This window comes from Elaeis guineensis, chromosome 5, assembly GCF_000442705.2.
Source record: "Elaeis guineensis isolate ETL-2024a chromosome 5, EG11, whole genome shotgun sequence".
Classification (NCBI taxonomy): Eukaryota; Viridiplantae; Streptophyta; class Magnoliopsida; order Arecales; family Arecaceae; genus Elaeis; species Elaeis guineensis.
The window spans coordinates 104,037,642-104,046,553 of NC_025997.2; the positions used below are offsets into that span (position 1 = coordinate 104,037,642).

General features: G+C 36.4%; 2 non-coding genes across 2 annotated transcripts; both read left to right on the forward strand.

Moving 5' to 3' along the window:
• The first annotated feature begins 3,838 nt into the window (after positions 1-3,838).
• On the forward strand, positions 3,839-3,910 carry TRNAC-GCA (transfer RNA cysteine (anticodon GCA)). The gene has a single exon. It is a non-coding gene; the product is annotated as a tRNA-Cys (tRNA).
• A 1,347-nt stretch (positions 3,911-5,257) lies between these two features.
• TRNAC-GCA (transfer RNA cysteine (anticodon GCA)) lies at positions 5,258-5,329 on the forward strand. Its single transcript has one exon. It is a non-coding gene; the product is annotated as a tRNA-Cys (tRNA).
• Positions 5,330-8,912: the final 3,583 nt, after the last annotated feature.

Sequence of the window (8,912 nt, forward strand, 5' to 3'; positions counted from 1 at the left end):
CAGCCATCGTCGAGGATTGCTTTAAGTACCTGACTTCTTCTTCCAGTCCCCCTTTGGATTAACAATTACTCCAGCATTATCTTCAAAGTACATATAGACGCCATCCTTTCTGCGCCATGGCTTCCGCTGCCTCACAATGACGGCAGGCATGACCTTCTTTCTGAGATCAGATTTCTCCTTCTTTCTGACTTCTTCTTCTAGTCCACCTTCGGCTTCCCCCTTCCGCAGGATCAGGAAGTACTCGCGGTCGAAGATGTGCCACAAGTGCGGGCTCTAGGCGATCAAGGCGAAACACGGCCGGATCTGTCTCTTCTACCCTCACCTTCTTCGCCGATCCGGAAGTTGCAGCGCCTTCCTTCTTGTGGGCTTTGAGACTCTTGGCTAACATCCGAGCTGCGTTCGTGCCCATATCTGCAACGAAGGAGGATCGGCATAGTCTAGAAACAGAGTCGCAGAAACAAAGAAAGTTCTAGAGCTAACCTAGGCTGGTCTGAGGGATATAGAGATACAGAGATGGGGACGACTTGAAGAACGCCTAAGGCCAAGAAGGATGCTGAGGAAGAACAGAACTCTCAGGAAGAAAGAGGGACTGAAGAAACTCTCATGCAAAGTGAGATCCCCGAAGGGGGGAGGTGGGTTTAAATAGGCGACGGGGTCCGGTGCAATAATGACTGCAGGTCTCCTCTGGCCGATCTATAACCGCCACATGGCCTACTCACCGTGGCAGGCAGCTGAAAGTGGCCGACAACTGACAAAATCATTATTGCACAGTACCTAGAGCAGCGCTCCAGCAAAAATTCTAAAAAAATCTTTTCGGATTATCTTGATTTGAAAAAGCTCCGGCACCAGCGCGCCAAATGCCAAAATATCTGAAAACCATCGAGCACGAAAATCAAGGGAGGCAACTTCGGTTGTAAAAATTTTTCTGTACTTCCTTCATCCAAAATCCGAACTCAGAAGTAGGGGGACTGGTGTTGGGTATAAAATACCCCCAGTCGAAGTTTGTAAAAGGCTGACCCTTCCAAGCCTTTTTTGACTTCCGACCTTGTGTGGCGTCTTTCTAAACTCCCTCGACCGTCCGAGCTTCTATAATACCATCCGAACTTCTTCGACAATGAGCTTCCTCATTCATCTACCGGACTGCTCCAAATGCCCTCTGAACTCCGCTATCAGCCGATCTTCTACGATGATCGACTATTCTCCGAATCTCTTCCAGACTTCTTCCAGCCACGGACGACTCTACTCCGAACTTCGCCCGGACTTCGTCAGTGTCCGAGCTTCTTCGACAACGGGATTTCTATAGTAACCAGACTCCATCCAAGTTTCTACGACGGTCGACCACCTTCTGGATTCTATCCGAGCTCCTACGAGAATCGAATTTCAGCTGAACTCCCACAGTGGAGGGATCCCAGACGAATTTCGACAATGAAAGGGTTCCACCAGCCGGATCTCTACTCCAAAATTCTACTGCAAGTAGTCTACTCCAAATTTTTACTGCAAACGGTCTACTCTGGATCTCTACTGTAAGTGAATTCCATCCAAGCCTCTACTGTAAACGAATTCCTTTCGAACTTTTATTACAGGCGGATTTCAGTCGAGCTTCTTCATAGCCGGATCCCAGCTGAGCTCCTATAATGGATGGATCCCAGACGAGCTTCTACAATGGGGCAGGCTCCGTCAGTCAGGTCACTACTCCGAGCTTCTACAGTAAGAAATCTCCATCCGAGCTTCCACGACAACCGATCTTCGATCGAGCTTCTACAATAAACGGTCTTCTTTCAGTCTTCTACAAGAACCGGACTCTGTCTGAACTTTTATAGTGGATGGATTTGGGATAAACTTCTACAACTGATGAGCTCTAGTAGCTAGATTTCTACAACGACCGACCGCCTCTGGTGTTTGCCGTACCTCCCCAGCTATCAACCTTCAATAGCGTCAACCGGACTTCAACAACGCCAACCGGACCTCCACAGGATCCTTCAGGCGCCTCCAGCGGATGAACCGCCCCAACACCATCCGAAGCCCACTGCAGACCGACCCTCTGTCGGATTCCTCATGAAATCGAACTTCTCCAACAGAAAGTCTCCATCCGAGCTTCTACAACAGATGACACCCGCCTGCAGCATCAGCGCTCTAGGCACCCAACAACAGTAGCCCTATCGACAACCTCGAAAATATCCGAGCTGCTCCTGGATTGACGAGACAGAGAGCCATTCCGCTCCATTAGACATCCTAGCCAAGCTTCAGCTGACAGATCTGAACTCTCTGGCAAGTCATGACAATGGCCACTGCTCTGCTCCATTCTCTGTAGCGGATTTCACGTGGCTCCACCACTCTCTGGCAAGTCACGATAACGGACACCACTCTACTCTCCGTAACAAACTCCACGTGGCCCTGAACGGCCCCCTGATGCCACTACTCTCCATAACAAACTCCACGTGACCCTAAACAGCCCCCTAACGCCACTACTCTCCGTAACAAACTCCGTGTGGCCTTGAACGGTCCACTACCAGGCAGTTACAGACATCGTTGTCAATCAGTTATGCTCTCTGCCTATAAAAAGGGACCCCCAGATACATTCTTCTCTAAGCTCTAAACTCTATCTCGAAACCCTGCTAAAATTTTCATTCGAGCACTCCATTTCTGTTGAAGCAGAGTACCGACTTGAGCGTCGGAGGGTCTTGCCGGAGCACCCCCAACTCCGATTTAGACTTCCCTTGCAGGTCCCGATGGCGGCTGCGGTCATCTAAACTCCAGCTTCTCCGACGTCGGCAGAATTCTGCACCAACAGGTTTTAACTATCATGGTATTAAACTGATGAAATCATACTATGAAATCAAGATGGGTCCTAGCTATTTTTATATTACACCTACTTGCCATGGTATGAAATTTGAGAGAGAGTGATTATGGAAGCTGCACATATCTACTACTCAGTACAGCACGTTGGACTTATGCTTGATCATAATTATCACCTAGGTGGATTCAAATTTGGTTGATATCACTTGATTGGATAAAGATCTTTGACTCATCTTCGTATCATTTGGTTGGACTAAATCTCTAAAATTATTTCCTAATATGTAGCATCCCTCTTTCTCTCTCAGATTTTTATCACATAAAAATATAAAATAAAAAAAAATAAATTAAAAAAAAAATAAGAGAAAAATATTTTCTCTCTTACTTTTTGTTTCTATAAGACATCAACTTTTGATCTCTTGATAGAAGACTTTTCTCCAAGGAATTTGATGCCTCAAACCACCCATTCCATCCTCTTTCTCTCTCAGATTTTATCACATAAAAAATATAAAAAATAAAGAGAGAATAATATGAAAGAAAAACAATGAGAGAAGACAATCTTTTCTCTTACCTTTTTCTTTACAAGATATCTGCTATCTGTAGCTGCACATATCAGTATAAAATATCAGTAGCTGCACATATCTGCTACTCAGTATAGCACGTTGGACTTATGCTTGATCATAATTATCACCTAGATGGATTCAAATTTGGTTGATATCACTTGATTGGATAAAGATCTTTGACTCATTTTGGTATCATTTGGTTGGACTAAATCTCCAAAATTATTTCCTGATGTGTAGCAGCCTCCTAGAATTGACATAGTCTCAAACCCAATATCGATCAAGACCCTTTGTTCCTTGGATCAACATTTGATATATATTGGTTCCTGTGCATATTATCCAATTCCATCACTTGTGCATTAGTAGAGCAGTTAACTTCAAATCAATATATTGAATGTATGGTTCGGGTAATTTATGGTAGTATAATATACATTGTAATAGCTGTTATAAAATAAAATTTGTAATATTTTTTTGAAGTCCAAAATGGGTCCTTAGCTCAGTGGTAGAGCATTTGACTGCAGATCAAGAGGTCACCGGTTCGAACCCGGTAGGGCCCTCTATAGAAATATTTTTAATTTTTTTACTGTGATACAATAATCATACTATGAGATTAAATTTATGAGTAAATATATTTAAGTTCTCATTACAATACCAATTTATAAGAATAAAGATGATGTTTAAAATTATTCTATTATTGAATTGAACTGATAAATCATACTGAAAAAACTAGGTGCATTCTTGAGCTATATTATGAAACTAGGTGATTGTTCTAACTGCTATGATAATATTCAAAATTATTCTAACCACCATGGTGTTAAATTTATGAGTTACGTTATAGAATTTTAGAAAAGGGGTTTAACTATCATGGTATTAAACTGATGAAATCATACTATGAAATCAAGATGGGTCCTAGCTATTTTTATATTATAACTACATGCCATGGTATGAAATTCGAGAGAGAGTGATTATGGAAGCTACACATATCTGCTACTCAGTACAGCACATTGGACTTATGCTTGATCATAATTATCACCTAGGTGGATTCAAATTTGGTTGATATCACTTGATTGGATAAAGATCTTTGACTCATCTTCGTATCATTTGGTTGGACAAAATCTCCAAAATTATTTCCTGATATGTAGCATCCCTCTTTCTCTCTCAGATTTTTATCACATAAAAATACAAAATAAAGAGGAAATAAACTGAAAAGAAAAATAATAAGAGAAAAACATCTTCTCTCTTACCTTTTGTTTCTATAAGACATCAACTTTTGATCTCTTGATAGAAGACTCTTCTCCAAGAAATTTGATGCCTCAAACCACCCATTCCATCCTATTTCTCTCTCAGATTTTATCACATAAAAAACATAAAAAACAAAGAGAGAATAATATGAAAGAAAAACAATGAGAGAAGACAATCTTTTCTCTTACCTTTTTCTCTACAAGATATTTGCTATCTGTAGCTGCACATATCAGTATAAAATATCAGTAACTGCACATATCTGCTACTCAGTACAGCACGTTGGACTTATGCTTGATCATAATTATCACCTAGATAGATTCAAATTTGGTTGATATCACTTGATTGGATAAAGATCTTTGACTCATCTTGGCATCATTTGGTTGGACTAAATCTCCAAAATTATTTTTTGACGTGTAGCAGCCTCCTAGAATTGACATAGTCTCAAACCCAATATCGAACAAGACCTTTTGTTCCTTGGATCAACATTTGATATATATTGGTTCCTGTGCATATTATCCAATTCCATCACTTGTGCATTAGTAGAGCAGTTAACTTCAAATCAATATATTGAATGTATGGTTTGGGTAATTTATGGTAGTATAATATACATTGTAATAGCTGTTATAAAATAAAATTTGTAATATTTTTTTGAAGTCCAAAATGGGTCCTTAGCTCAGTGGTAGAGCATTTGACTGCAGATCAAGAGGTCATCGGTTCGAACCCGGTAGGGCCCTCTATAGAAATATTTTTAATTTTTTTACTGTGATACAATAATCATCCTATGAGATTAAATTTATGAGTAAATATATTTAAGTTCTCATTACAATACCAATTTATAAGAATAAAGATGATGTTTAAAATTATTCTATTATTGAATTACTCTATAGAAATATTTTTAATTTTTTTACTGTGATACAATAATCATCCTATGAAATTAAATTTATGAGTAAATATATTTAAGTTCTCATTACAATACCAATTTATAAGAATAAAGATGATGTTTAAAATTATTCTATTATTGAATTGAACTGATAAATCATACTGAAAAAACTAGGTGCATTCTTGAGCTATATTATGAAACTAGGTGATTGTTCTAACTGCTATGATAATATTCAAAATTATTCTAACCACCATGGTGTTAAATTTATGAGTTACGTTATAGAATTTTAGAAAAGGGTTTTAACTATCATGGTATTAAACTGATGAAATCATACTATGAAATCAAGATGGGTCCTAGCTATTTTTATATTACACCTACGTGCTATGGTATAAAATTCGAGAGAGAGTGATTATGGAAGCTTTGGAAGAGTATTCTAAGCATGGTGGTATTAAACTCATGAGCCATACTATGAAATTTTTGAAAAAAATTCTAATTATCATGGTATCAAACTTGTAAGCTATACTATGAAATTTTGAGAGAGGATAATTGGGCATAAAAACTTGGGAAGAGAGTTCTCACTATTATGGTGTTAAACTCATAAACCATACTATAAAACTTGGAAAGGGTTCTAGCTATCATGATATGGAACCCATAAGCCTTGCTATAGAACTTTAAGAGAGGATGAATCAGTACAGACTAAGAGGGAAACATAAAAACAGTCCTTGGAGAATTCTTATGATATGTTTAGAAAGTAAAGAAGTTTTTGCTAGAAACATTATAAAAATAAAAGTAATATCTAAAATAAACATTGTGGTATCAAACTTCTGAGTCATATTTGGAAACTTTGGTACGGGGTGATTGAGTAAAGACCAAGGTAAGTATCAGAAAAGTCCTTAGAAAAGTGTTATGATGGATTTTAGAAAAGAAAAGAGTTTGTGTTAGATTTATTATTATGATTAAGGATATAGGGGATACATTGAGAATGATAGTTTGGATAAGCTTACCAGGTATATTTAGGATAATATTTCTTGGTGCATGCTATTTGTAGATAATACAATCATAGTGGATGAAACTATGTTTGGGTTTAATCCTAATCTCAAAGTATAGAGAATAGTTCATTGAAATCCAAAGTTTTAGGTGAATATGACCAAGATAGAATACATAAAATACAGTTTTAGTAAAAAATTAAAATAGAGATAAAGTTGGAGTGCAAACATTTTAATTTCTTTTAGTATAATTTATAAGAATAAAGATGATATTTAAATTGTTCTAACTGTCTTAGCATTAAACTCATGAATCATACTATGAGATTAAATTTATGAGTACATATATTTAACTTTTCATTGTAATACCAATTATAAGAATAAAGGGGATGTTTAAAATTATTCTAACTATCACAGTACTAAACACATGAGCCTTTATATAAATAGTTTTATTTTTCATGATCGCATCAATGTATAAGAATAAAGGTGAAGTTTAAAATTATGCTACCATTGAATTGAACTTATGTGTCATGCTAAAAAATTGGGTGTCGGTTCTAACTATCATGGTTTGGACTTTATGGGCTATATTGTGAAACTAGGTGATAGTTCTAACAATTGTGGTGATATTCAAAATTATTGTAGCTATCTTGTTATTGGACTTACGAGGTAAATTTTAGAAAAGGGTTCTAACGATCATTTATTAAACTCATGAAAGCATACTATGAAATCGTGATGGGTTCTAGCTATTTTTATGTTATACTTATATGTCATACTATGAAATTTGAGAGAGAGTGATTAACCATAAAAGCTTTGGAGGAGGATTCTAACCATGAAGGTATTAAACTTATGAGCCGTACTGCCAAACTTTTGGAAAGAATTCTAATTATCATGGTATTAAACTTATGAGCTATCCTATGAAATTTTGGGAGAGCATGATTGAGCATAAAAACTTTGGAAGAGGCTTCTAACTATTATGGCATCAAACTCATAAACCATACTATCAAACTAGGAGAAGGTTTTGACTATTATGGTACTGAACACATAGCCATACCATAGAACTTTAAAAGAGGGTGATTGAGTACCAATTGAGAGGTAAGAATAAAAACAATCCTTAGAGAAGTCTTATGATGGGTTTTAGAAAAGAAAGAAAAGAAAAAAGTTTTGGCAGGAAAAAAAAGTGACATCCAAGATTTATTATAAATATAATGATATTAAACTCATGAGTCAAATTATGAAATTTTAGGAGAGAGTGGTTGAACACAAACTAAGGAAAGTATCAAAAGAGTCCTTAGAAAAGTATTATGATGGGTCTTGGAAAGGAAAAGAGTCCTTGATAGATATATTAATGTGATTAAGGTATGTTTGATACATCAAGGATGAAAGTTTGGATGAGCTTACTAGGTATATCCAGAATAATATTTCTTGGTGCGTACTATTTGTGGGTAATATAGTCATAATAGATGAAACCAAGGTCAAGGTTAATCCTATCTCGAAATAAGAGGGGTGCATTAAAATCCAAAGATTTTAGGTGAAGTAGGACCAAGATGGAATGCATAGAATATAGTTTTTTTGAAATTAAAAATAGAGAGAAAGTTGGAGTATGATTTGAGGATTACAAAGTTTCTAAAGTGATTATTTTTTGTATTTACGATCGATTATTCATAAAGAAAGATTGATTAGAGGATAATATAGGATTAAAGCAAATTGGATAATTATTTTGGACTTGCAATTGCAATAGAGGTTACTTGGGATATTGTATGATCATAAAATATTTGCTAAGTTAAAGAAAAAGTTTAACAGGACAGCCATACGACGAACTATATTTTATGATAAAAAATGTTGGGCATTTTAAAGGAAATACATAAGTATAGCCAAAATGAGAATATTAAGATGGATATGTAGTTATACAAGAAAAAAAAAAAGAAATAAAGTCATTCATAAAAAGATAGAGATAGCATCAATTGTAAACAAATTAAAAGAAGGACAACCTAAATAGTTTGGATATGTACCACATAGGCTGAGAAATCCACCAATATGAAGGGGTGATTTGATACATATAGAAGGAATAAGATAGGTAGAGTTAGATCGTAAGTCAAATGGAATAAAGTTATAAGGTTTAGGAAGTATGATCCTAAACCGAGCATAATGGAGAAAAATGATTCCATGCAGCAAACCCAATTTATTTGGGATTAAGGCTTAGTTGAGTAGAGTTGAGTTTGTGATTTTCGGAAACAAAATATTTTTGGCAGTGGCAAAAGTCATCTCACTAGGAAAGCTTGATTCCTAATGCTTTCTAGTGCACCTTCTGTGATGTTGCTGAAGCTACCCCTAGATTAGGTCCTTTTAGTAGTGAATTTCAGTTGCTGATGCCAAAATCTGAGAACTTTTTGTAGTGATTATCGTTGTCGCTGCCATAATATTTGGCGAAAAACAAAAACCTTCACTGGCAAGTGA